This window comes from Triturus cristatus, chromosome 5_2 (genome assembly GCF_964204655.1).
Source record: "Triturus cristatus chromosome 5_2, aTriCri1.1, whole genome shotgun sequence".
NCBI classification, from domain to species: Eukaryota; Metazoa; Chordata; class Amphibia; order Caudata; family Salamandridae; genus Triturus; species Triturus cristatus.
The window spans coordinates 1,128,146,617-1,128,159,357 of record NC_140588.1 but is presented as its reverse complement, the minus strand read 5'-3'; positions in this window follow the sequence as shown (position 1 = coordinate 1,128,159,357).

The window sequence follows — 12,741 nt, the reverse complement described above, 5'->3', positions numbered from 1 at the left end:
TGGTAAAGGATATTCGCTGATTTCAATGCATTCGCTAGGGGTTCCATTAGAAGGTTAAAGAGAATAGGGGATAGGGCTGAGCCCTGAGGAACGCCTATGTCGACCACGGATGGTTGAGAGACTGTAGTCTTCTTCTTGATTCTTTGTGTCCTGTTATTAAGGAAGGAGGAGAACCATTGAAGTACTGTGCCCGAGAGGCCCATCCTTCCTTCCAATAGGGACAGTAGGTTGTCATGTTTAACCGTGTCGAAGGCGGAGGATAGGTCAAGCAGTATCAATAGGCAAGATTCGTTGCAGTCAAGCATAATTAGTATGCTATCAAATAAGTGTGTGAGTGCAGATTCTGTGCTGTGACCTTGACGGAAACCAGATTGGTGATTGTCTAGGAGGTTGTAGTTCTCGATATGGTTACATAATTGTATTTGTACACATTTCTCCAGCAATTTAGCCAGGGTGGGGATGTTAGATATAGGGCGGTAATTGTTGAGTTCTGATGGGATTGTGCCCGATTTCTTTAGTATAGGCGTAACCTGCCCAATTTTAAGACAGTCTGGTATGGAGCCTTGCCTCAGAGAAGCGTTTACAATTCTTGCCCATAAAGGAAGGATGGATGTTTTTATCATTTTGAATAGGGCAGGAGGAAGGGGGTCAGAGAAGTGATTGGAGGGATTGATTGCTAGAAGAATGTTATAGATTTTTAGATCAGATATTGTCTCGAAGGTGTTCCATGTGGCATTGTTTTTAGTGACTTCCCCTGGAGTATTGGAAAGGGACTTGAATTTTGAATAAGCTTTAGCATCCTGTGCCACAGGTTGTGGGAGGACCTTCTTAGATTGGATGTCGAGCTCGATGGCCTGTATCTTTTCACGGAAGAAATTGGCAAGCTCATCGCAAGAAGGTGTAGCTAGGTCGTTTAGATCAGTAGAGTTAGCCGTGTTGCGAGCTTGTTGCTTGACGATTTCGAAGAGTTTTTTTGGGCGGTTGATTGCTTGGTTCAACTGGGATCTGAAAAAGTCTGCCTTGGTCTTAAGAATCTTTCTGTTGTATGAGTTTCTTAATGTTCTAAGGTGATGTAGGTGGGCGTCTGTGGGTGTAGATTTCCATAGTCGTTCAGCAGCTCTTAGTTTGCGACGCTCCAAGTTTAGGGAGTCATTGTACCACGGTTTGGAAATTATGGCGGAAACATTTTTTTCTTGGAGGGGTGCTGTTGCTTCTAAGATTTCAAGCATCGTGGAATTGTGGAAGGCTGTGAGGTCATGGACGTCCTCCATGCCCGTTGCGGGGGTCAGGGCGGAGTTGCATCGGTTTACCAGGGTGATGGGGTTGATATTCTGTATGTTCCTTTCCATTGTTTTGTTTTTGGAAGTTGACTCCTTTTTGGAATTACTTCGATATTGATGAAGAGGAGAATGCTGTGATGGTCAGTCCAGTCACAAGGGGTGATGGATTCTAATGAGATGAGGCTTGATTTAGCTATGATGAGGTCCAGTGTCTCTCCCTTGTTGTGTGTCGGACTGTCACAGAATTGGGATAAGTCGTGATCTGCCAGAAACTTTTTAAGACATCCTGCACCTTGATCGTTTGCATTGTTCCAGTGGAGATTAAAGTCACCCAGGAAAATTTGTGGTACTGGTACCGTAGATCTTTCAAGTTTCCTTGCGGCCAACTCCCTCACCACACGCAAACCAGTTTTTGGCCTAAGCACCGCACCTAAACTACTCTTTTAGCAGGGACGGAGGACGTGCAAAGGAGATTGGATCAAGGGGCCACAGTTGCTATTATACTTCTTGACCTTTGTGCAGCCTTTGACACCGTTGATCACCTTACTCTTCTAGATAGTATTCATAAGGCTGGTGTTGTAGGGACAGTCCTGGAATGGCTTAGTTCCTTCCGGGATGGATGGATCCTTTAAGGTCTTTGACAAGGCCTGCTCCTCTATTATTCTCCCAGTCAGCTGTGGAGTGCCATTGGGGTTATCGCTTAGTCCTAGATTGTTTAACGTTACAGGCAACCCCTGGTGGAGATCATAACTCCTTTTGGGAGCTCCATAGTCCCTTATGTTGATGACATGCAGCTGGTTTTGTCACTTGCCCCTGATGTGGGCCCCCTGTGACCACATTGGATCCTTGTCTGAAGCAAATAGTCAGCAGGATGAATAAATCCTGCCTCAAGCAGAACAGACCCAAAACAGAACTTATGATTCCTAGGAATAATCTCCCTCATCCATAGGACTCAGGGTTGGCGGGTCTGTCTCAGCCCTCAAACCCGCTATAAAAAGTTTGGGAGAGTTACTGGAGAATGCTCCGTCTATGGGGACTCAGGCCACTATACTTTCTGCCATATGTTTTGGAATCCTGCACATGTTGTGCAAGATTTTGCCTCTGCTTCCCCACACCTCAAGGAGACTGGTAGTCCCGGCTCTGATTCCCTCGCAACTGAATTACGGCAACTCGCTCCACCTGGGTACCTCCAAGGCAGTTATTTGTCAACTAGCGGTCATGCAAAATGCTGCTGCACTGACACTGTTAGGAATCCCTAGGTATGCATCCGCCAAACAGGGTTTGAGGGAGCTCCATTGGCTTCCTGTTGCTCAAAATATTTAATTTAATTCCCGTTGTATAGAACACAGAGTCCTCCGTGTATGTGGTCCCTCTATCTCATGCCAGCTAGTTGCCCCCTACTGTTCCAAGAGGCTTTTTAGATCTACCCGTTCACACATGGCCTCCATTCCCACTATTTGATGGGCTAGAAGTGGAGGACTGACTTTCTGTTTTGATGTGGCTAAGCTCTGGAGTGCCCTTCCCTTGGCTATTCAAACCACAAATAATGACCTTTGTGTCCGAAGACCCCTTAAGACCCTGCGTTTCAAGAACTGATTTTCAAGGTTATTCCTCTGTTCTCTGTGAAGCGGTTCTCGTCCCTGTTATCACTGGAATGTCCTTGGGTCGCCATGCAATCCACTAGGCTAGCCAAGCATCGAACAAAGGTAGTGGTAGGTGGACTGGCCACCAGCAAGCCTCAGCAGCGGAAAGCTCAGCCCTTGGTCACTGCGATGTTCTGGAGCACAGGGAAACTTGCTGGAGGTCAGGGCTACATTTCCCACAATGCACTAGACAACTTAATTTGGGCGATTCCCTCGGTGGTCCTGATGGCTAGTGATTCTTTGGATTCAAGTGCGGTTTTGCCTGCAGGCTGCAGGCTGCAGGCTGCATAGGACAAGTATCTCTAGTCCAAGGGAGTTCCAGAGTTGTCTTTCAGAGGGGCTTTCTCTTTCCTTTGGAAATGGTCTCTGATCCAGGATGAGTCGTAGTAGTGCAGTTGCAGGGTGGTAGCTACAAGCGCAGTATTTCATGCCTTATTTTAGAAGCTGCAGACTCAGGTCTCTTATTTGTTGTTTAGTTGTAAATCCATCAGATCTAAGGTTCTGGTGCAGGAAGTGCGCCTCAAATCCTAGATTTAGGGGTTTTAGGGCTGTGAGAGCTAATAGCCAATAGGCCACTATCCCCAGCAGTTCAATTGCCCCTGAGGTCACCTTTTCTACTTGAAAGCCTCTGTTTTGCCACTTTAAAAAATGGAAGAACCCTTCTTCGGCTGTAGAAACCAGGTTACATACCCTAGGGGTACGGCTAGCCTTCTGCACGTATACATTTCCAGACTACCTAATTTTCCCGCCTGCCCATGTTGCAAATGTGCCTGAGGCAGGAAGCCTGGTTGCACATCAGAGGTAGTGGGATCTTTAAAGTTCACCACCTTGTTATACTACTTCACTAGCCATCCTCTCAGGGAGGGAGGTGACACCTCCCACATAGGCAGGCCTTTGTTTCTTACTCCTGGGACTGCTCGCACCTCTGTGCAGGGGGCAGATTTCTGTCTAGGGGAAACGGCTTCAGGCTGTCAGTCAGGGCACAGGAAATGTTGGGGCAACCAGGTGGGCAATCTCACAGGTAGCCACCTGGGTGCATGCCACATTAAACCAACTTTGGGAAAAAGTCAGATTTGATAAGGCAAGTTGTTTGATTCTAAACAGGATACTTTTCAGTGGGACATTAATGGAGCTGGCAACCTGGGGGTGCCCAGGTGCCAGCCCATGTAATACTATGGTCCCCAGAACACTTATAGTAGCCCCTAAGGAAGAGAGGTGACTATAGCGACATATAAGCTTGCATTTATATATCCACCCCTTTAATATAATATACCCTGCCTCCTGGGCTTAGTAGGCCTACCTTAATAGTGACTGACATATTAAAAAGAGTGTTGTGATCTTGCCAATCATGGTGAGGGCAAAGTTGAGTTTGAGCAGTTGGCATTGGTCCTGCATTCTGCAATGATGGGCCTGCTGTTATCTGTTTACCTGGGTCATTCAGGGTGGCACAATCAGTGTAGCAGGCCCTGTTGACCCCTTTAACTCTAATGCCACCGGTACCACTGATTCAATTTACCAGGGACTTATTAGGGGGTTAAAGTCCTTGTCAATTACAGTTACCAATTCACATGCATCATGCTTTAGGGAGATAGCACAGGGACTGCGGCCTGGTAAATAGGCTTCTATACACATTCACAAGCAAAATCATCAGCATTGTAGAAAAAAGTGTAGGGGTGACCATACATAAAGGGTACTTTCCTACAGCGAATAATGCACCTGCATCTGTCCTTGTAATCAGTGTATGGTGTGCTTCCTTCAGTTTCGTGCATTACATATAGGCAATCCTGTTTTAGTTTTAGGCCTATAATAACTGTTAAAACCCCACCAAAAGGGAAGCAACCCGCATCGGTGAAAACGTGTAAACATGGATAAATACCTCCACAACAACAAACTAAAATGTCATTAAAAGAATGGAAAGTAAGAGAAAATGAGATATTTGTCTTTCTTTTCAAAAGGGCCAACACAATGTAACTTTCTCATAGAAGGTAGCAGGAAGAAAGGCTTTTCTAAAATTATTCTGTTAAGGTTTGTGGTTTAGGGATTTTACTAAGATATTGTTCCGTCTTCCTTTTGTTCCTTCAAGTTGTGTGTGCTTAGATTAGAGCTGCAGGATTTAGAAGCATGTTTTATGCCTGGTCTAAATATTTTATACACTGTAGAAAATCTTACAATATTATATTCACATTCGATTATTTTGCGGTTTATAATAATTGTATTGATTTGGTGATAAGGCTGTCTCATAAGAAAATTGGCCAATGTTTCCCAGATTCCCCCATAGACACAGAATGGATAAAAACCTTTGACACGTGTGGTGTTCTGTATATTACGGTTCTGGTTGAATGTGTGCAGAGTACGCTCAGTAGCAATGGTGATTGTGAGACTGCGGTGAGAAACATGATTTGGGCGTATAGGACCACTCCCCACTCTGTTTCTGGTGCGATTCCCTATGAATTCCCTATGAATTGATGAGAGGCAGCAATGTTTCCTCTTCTCTGTGCACCTTGCCATCAAGGGTGATTGTTCTGCATCCTCTGACGTTTCTAGAGCCAAGATTGCCTCCGATGACTACAGTCGCTCCAAATATGAAAAGCTCTGTCATTTTGGATAGAGGAGAGTAATTACGTTTGTGGAAGGAGACTTGGTCAGGGTCAAAGACCCTTTGTTACTCCAAAAAGGAAAGTCCAAATTCAGAGAACCTTGCTACATTGTTGAGATTAAAAAACATGCAGTTAGCCTTGACAGTGGTCAATGATGGAATGTTTCATGCCTAGCTAGGATCTCACAATGTGGTAATTTACCAGGCTTGTTGTCTATGACTTCTGCTGAATCAACTTTAAGGAGAAGTTGCAGAGCTAGAAAAGTTCCATACAAACTTCAAGATTAGTATTTTTTTCTCTTTTCTTTTTCGTTCATTTTGTTTTCTTGTGCGGGGTTTCCTGTTTTTTTTTTTTAAGGGGGGAGATATGTGGTGTTCTGCATAATAATGTTTTCCCTCATCCTGTTCTTTATGGTATAGAATGCTGAATTTGTTATGTCCTTCTACCAAGTGTAATTCTGTTCTGGAATCTATGGGAACAGAGGATTAGGACACCTTGTCTTGCAGTTGGTCATGATCCTTTGGGCCCGTTAGACCTGTGTACCTGCTTTTCCAATAAAGCTCCTACTCAAGTATTTATGCTGTGGACCACATCTTTTCAATGCTTCAATTCCCTTTTCCAACAAGTCCGTATTGATAGCAGGTCACCTGTCAAACATCCCAGGCTATAAATATTCAATGAAAGGTGTAGTGACAGATATCTATGAAATTTACTGTCATCATGCACATGAATAATGGTGAGGAGATGATAGAAGACTGTTCACAATCCCTGCCAATCTACCCAGTTACATTTGTGATGTACCGCTCCAGCCCAAGGTTTTTTTCTTTTAATTTTGTACTTCTAGTCTTGTTTATTCCATTATAAAACAGGACTACAATTCCCAGAAATCAAAGGCCAAAATGTGGAATGGAGCAGCATATATCTCTTGGACCTGGAAAATGTGGCAGCCATGCTTTCCACATACTAACAAAAATCAGAGTTACTAAGGTCCCCAATTGTTATGTGTGATACCTACAGTCCATTCTGTCGTTCTACAACAAGGATTTTGTCTCAGTTAAACTTAAGTTTGTCTTAAGTTTAACTTAAGACCAAAGCTTAAGATTGACTGAGACAAAATCGTAACTTTAGTACTCCTAAATGCCTTCTGTGAATACCGAAAGTCGTAAAGTTAGGATTTTGTCTCAGATTACTTTTGTGAATCGGACCCTGTGAGTTGCAATTGATTAACAGGCCATGTCGCTCTTGTCAGGCCATGCCATGTCTTTAAAGTATTTCTGAAAGAAGAGTGGTTCAATTCTGATCTCAGTTCCAATGACATCCAATTCCAAAGTTTGCAAGTAACAAAGAGAAATTTCTCACTCCTCATCTTACTTTTTTATTGTCCAAACAGAGAGCACTCTTGCGGAACTAGATCTAAGTGATCGAGAAGATGCATGACAGGCAAAGTACTCTTGGAAGTATGAGTCCCCCTTCTGTGCACTGCTTAATGCGCTATACACAAAGATTTTATTTTCTTTATTTCACTGACAGGTAGCCAGGTTCCTAATGCTCTTTGAAACAGAAGTACATTTAAGAATGCCAATTAGCAGACGAGCAGTAGCATTTTGGAGGGTTTCAAGTTTCCGAAGCAAATGTTTTTGGTACCTTGGTACAATGAGTTAAAATAATCCTCATCATATCATATTCAACTTTATTCAGTGCATTTAAGACCATCAGAATAGAATAAGATCCATATTTAAAATATTAAAATGTACAATAAAAAATGTGTCTAAACTCTAAAAAGACTAATATGTGCTAGCATAACATACAAAGTGAGATCCAGAGAAGTCATACAATTTTAAAAATGTATCTCCTAAAAGAATATTACTATAGATCAGGTATACAATTAATTCAGTTAACCACAGTTTCTAACCTTACATAATTAAAATACAACAGTTCAAATTCAAATTCAAAGAGACTTTATTTGATTGCTTTTGAGTCAATCATAAAAGTGCATAAAAACAATTCATTTGTTAAATACTATAAAATTTGATATACAATACATAATCAAATTTCATATTGAACATAAGTCATACAAACAATCATACTAGTGTCCTTAATTACAAAATAATAAATTTACTGTGGCTAAATACTTTTTTAAAGAACATGCCTATCCGCCAGGCTCTCTGTACATCATCCAGGAGCTGCAGTACAAGCAAAGCAGGGCGACTTTGTCTCGGGCTCAGCTCCTTCAGAATTGGGTCGATCTAAACTTTCCTCAAATTACTATAAAATCTACAGAATAGAAGGACGTGTATTGTCTATTATTCCGAGCTATTATCACATGGACACAGTCCTAATATTCAAGACCAATCATTCATACTAGGAAAGCTCACAAGTCTGTGAAAAATACTACACCTAAAACGAGTTAATAAAAACCTATCATAGCCACCAGGTACATATAATAAATAAAGCTGAATGCTAAAAGAAGATAAAATCAGTTGATTATACTGGACAGTGGGTTTTAAACTCTCTGTTGTTAATCTTATAGTGGCCAGAAGCAAAAGGCCCTGTTTTTTTAATTCCTTTATGCTAATCAATTGCATAGTACTCGGGTTGTTATAATATTCTTAGTGACCACGATCAAACATAACGTTTCTAATGAGCCTCAGTCACGGAATCAATAAAGCTCCTTCAAGTTTTAAGCTGTCTGCTAAAATATCCAAAAATAGATCTGAAATATATGGCAGACCCAACTCCGAGTGGCAGACATACGAAGATAAGCTGCTAGGAGCAGCTAAAATGTACCTCAAATAGATATTTTCCACCGTTTGTAGCGGCCGTGTATCCGCAAAGCCCCACACAGCCGCTCCATACATGGCTGCAGAGATACATTTCGCCTTGTATGTCTGTATTAATTCCAAAGGCGGTCTTCTCCCAAGTTTCCTTACAAAATTAGCAAGGGCCATGGTTGATCTAGCAAATAGAAGTTTTTTTGCCTTAATGGCTCGTGTCCAAGAATCGCTTCGGTCAAATAATATTCCCAAGTATGCAAAGGATTTAGTGTGCTCTATTTTCTGACCCTCTAAAAACATATCCCTACACTTATGGCTCCCCGTTCCACACCTCATTATGTAGGTTTTTGTAGTATTCACCTTAAGGTCCAGGTGGCCCATGAACTTAGTAAAGCTATCTAAAACCCGTTGTTGGCCTATTTGGGTCCTGGACATTAAAACCGCATCATCTGCGTACAGAAGTGCAGGAAAGGGACGTGCAGCTATTTGTGGGAAGTCTTGGTTATCTTTAAGTAGTGCCTTACATAAACTGTTCATATAAAGGTTAAAAAGAAAAGGGGCCAAGACACATCTTTGCCTGACCCCGTTCCTAATGGGAAATGAGGCTGTGCGTTCTCCACTCAAGCCAAAACGTACTAACGCCTTGGCATCACAGAATAGGCATGTAAGAAAATTAATTATTTGTGTATCTAACCCTATCTTCTCAAGGATAACCCGCAGTTCCTCATGTCTCACAGAGTCAAAGGCGGCAGTGAGATCAACAAAAGCTAAAAACAGCCTGCCTTTCTTCCCTCGTGTGAATTTACCAACTAAAATAGCTAAATTAAGACTCTGTTCCACTGTCCCCAGTCCTGCACGAAAACCATATTGTATGTCGGACAGAACATTGTTTTCCTCAGCCCATTCATTTAGACCTTCCAATATGATACGTCCAGCCACCTTTGTCAAGGCATCTAATAGAGAAATGGGTCTGTAACACTTTGGCTCCTGACGGTCCCCCTTTTTGAAAATTGGAACTATGGTAGATTCTACCCAAGTTATTGGAAAGGGGGCACGACAACTAGCCATTAAAAGCTGAGTAATAATGGGTCCCCATAGTTTGGTTACTAAATTTAAGAAGATCTATGGGGATCCCATCCGGTCCCGGGGCCTTCCCCCCAGAACTCGCAGAAAGTGCACGTGTCACCTCCTCCAGTGTAAACTGATGTTCAGCATACTGGGCCTCGGGGTTGTTGATGGCTTCCATGAGATAACTCTCAGTGTGGATGACAGAATGTCCATCTCTATTGTACACCCCGAGAAGCAGTCGATCCACTGCTTCTCGAATATAGCAACTTCCACTGACAGCCCTTCCCTGGAGTTCAGGTAAGGTGCTTTTACTACTCTCCAGAAGGCCAAACTATCTCCCCTTATAGATGCTTCTTGAAGAGATTCCCAGGCTTCATTTCTTATTGTGGCTTTTCTATCTTTAATTGGCCACTCTATATTCCCCTCTTACCTTTCTTATATTTTCAACATTTTTAGGAATCTTTAGTAATTCCCTTTTTAAATTAGAATAGGCTGGGAACACTTTGAATCAAACCAGCACCGAGGGTTTATTTTATTCTTTCGTAACACAGATAACGATTCTCTTACAGCCTCTGAAATTAACTGAAAGGAGGAAAGGATATTAACGGAGTAGCCGTCTCACTCAGGCATATGTCAGTAGCTGATCTGCACTTATCTATCACTTTTCTGGTGATCACTGCAGGATCCACCATCAACCAGCATAAAGTATAGCCCTTTATCTTATTGAGAGAAATGTCAGATAAAGCCTGGTCTGTTATGTCTTGGCTATGCAACTTCATAGACGGAATTATAACTGAGCGACATAATGGAAAATGATCGCTCAGTGGGTTATCGTCCACATGAAATGAATTCAGTCTATGGCTATTCGATATGAGAATATATTCTATGGTGGAGAAACAGCCTCCACCATTAAAAGTATGGGGCATAGATATAGGTTTGTTAATTATCTCGTTAGCATGACCCAAGTCCATACTAAAAATCAAGTTGTTAAGCAGCTCCCCCAATAGAGAATGACGGAAGTGGGTAATACCTTCTTCTGTTACAACTCCACAGGTTTTACCTTCCTCGCTTAAACACAAGGCGCAATTAAAATTGCCTATCATAATTAACATCATGTCTCTATAATTTGTACTATAGAGGGTCTGCAAATTATTAAATAGTTGCGTTAAGACATCTCTTATTTTGGCTGATGGTATATTATTAAATAAATTTATCAGTAATATACAATAATTACCATCAAAACGAATTAAAATTAGTTGATAGTAAGGTTCCTCTGCATAAAGCTCTAACTTTTTCGCTTCCAACCTATTTGATATATATGTCCCAATTCCCCCTTTTGCTCTTCCACTCAGACCTTCAATTGTTGGAGTGTGGAATGTTTTAAATCCAATAATATGGATTGCCTCCTTTGCTCATGTCTCTTGGAAGCATAGAATATTATGAGTCCTAATAAATTTCCCAAAAAAAGGGTTTGACTGTTTTGACAGCAAGCCAGCGACATTCCAAGATACTATTTTGCAATATGTTCTCTATCAGGTGAAGCCTGTTTACATGAGGGGCTCGCTAATCCGCCTTCTCTACTAGATGGAAACTGTTCTAGGATGGTAACGGACATAGAGTTATGAGTGACCTTTCTGCTCGAGTTTGTAAGAGTCATATCCTGTGCCTAATAAATATAGGGAGTTGGTTGATCCTGGACCACAGGGTTTTTATCTTTAAGATCCTTACCTCCACAACATCTATTTTTTAAGAAAGATCCTGAAGAAGGGGCAAGTCAATCTTGATCGTCTCATGAGTTAAAAATGCCACAGCGAATACTCACTGGAATAGAATATCTGGGCCAATCACCCCTTGAAGATGGTCCCCCCACAGGATTGTATCTCAAGGCTCGAGGGTGTTGATAGAAACACCCCAGGGGCAGTATATTCGTGCCACGAGGAAAGATAAACTGATTCTCTGCAATGTCAATAATAGACTGCACTAGTCTGGGTGATCTAAAGTTTAAAACCACAGAACCTTCCAAAGATTTGGTCAATTTTCCTACCCAAGGTATTCGACGAGACATTTTAAACTCTGAAAAGTGAAGAATGTCGGTCAGCCCAGTTCGGACGGTCAGTAGATGTAGCGACTTATTCCTTAGAGTTGACCAATGCTCAACAGTGTTATGAGAAAGAGGCGGAACATTTGCCAGCACTATCGTGTAAACAGTGGCTTCAGGTGGAAGATGTAGGTTTAAATTATTAATGTTATTACTTCTCTGATTATAACCAGGGGTGTGCTGGTATGCGGATGCTCTGAGCCCATCTATCGGTACATTGCCACCCGTTACTGTAGGTGCCGTCTCAGGGGATTTAAAGCCTTGGTTATTCCCAGGATTTAGGCCATCAGGTTGTAACAGTGGTCTCAGCTGATCAAGTAGGGGAGGCAAGGATCTTTGACTAGGAGGATGATTGGGAGGATGACCTTGAACTTGATCTCCAGTCCTACTAACGGGCAAGCTAGGGCATTGTGTTTGTCGCTGATCTCTAGATGGTACAGCTGCATGATTACTTGTTACTAAATTATTTTTCCTATTTTCCCTAATTGTTGTGCCTGCTCGTTCCTCTTGTCCTCGCGGCACAAAGGGCCTACATTTCCCGGCATTCCCAGCATTCCCCCGTGAGGGGCACTGTTATGTGCGTCATGAGGAAGCGACAGGAGGAGACTCAAAAGCCGTTGCTTGTTTGCGGTCCTTGCTTGGCAGTTCAGGCTGGACTGTTCCCAGGTGGGGTGCAGGCTGATTTGCATATGGCTAGGTCTAAACTGCGGGGGCGAAGTGAGCTAAAGAACGATAGATCTATTGACTGGCGATGAGTGTTTGATTTGCTCTGCATTGCGTCCATCATCTGTATGTCTTTCACCTGCAATTCAAACACTCTCTAGCCATCTGACAAGTGTAGGATGGAACACCATCTCAAGAGATGTCAGAAGTATCAATGCAGTCCGATCTCCCTGACCCAACAATTTGTGTATCTTCTCTGTTCACTAATGCTGACTGTGTTGAAAAGAATCTAGATCCTAATGTGCATCCAGGTAGACCTAAGTTCTTCATGAGTGGCTTTTTCTAATATGCTTGCAAGGAGAGAAAGCCTTGAGGTCTGCAATGTTTGGAATCACCTGGGTCACTTTATTAAGAAGGGGGTCAAATGCATTGAACTAGTACTAGAAACCATACGTAAAACCAATGGGTGCCAAAAGTCCATTGGGCAGCTTCTAATAACCTACTGACCATATTTTGTTAATGGGGGAACATTTTCCAAAAGCATTGCCTCCCTGCCTTCCTCCTTCCAAGAGGATCAGTGCTATTTGTTGTGATTCGCAGGAAATTCTTTGAATACAT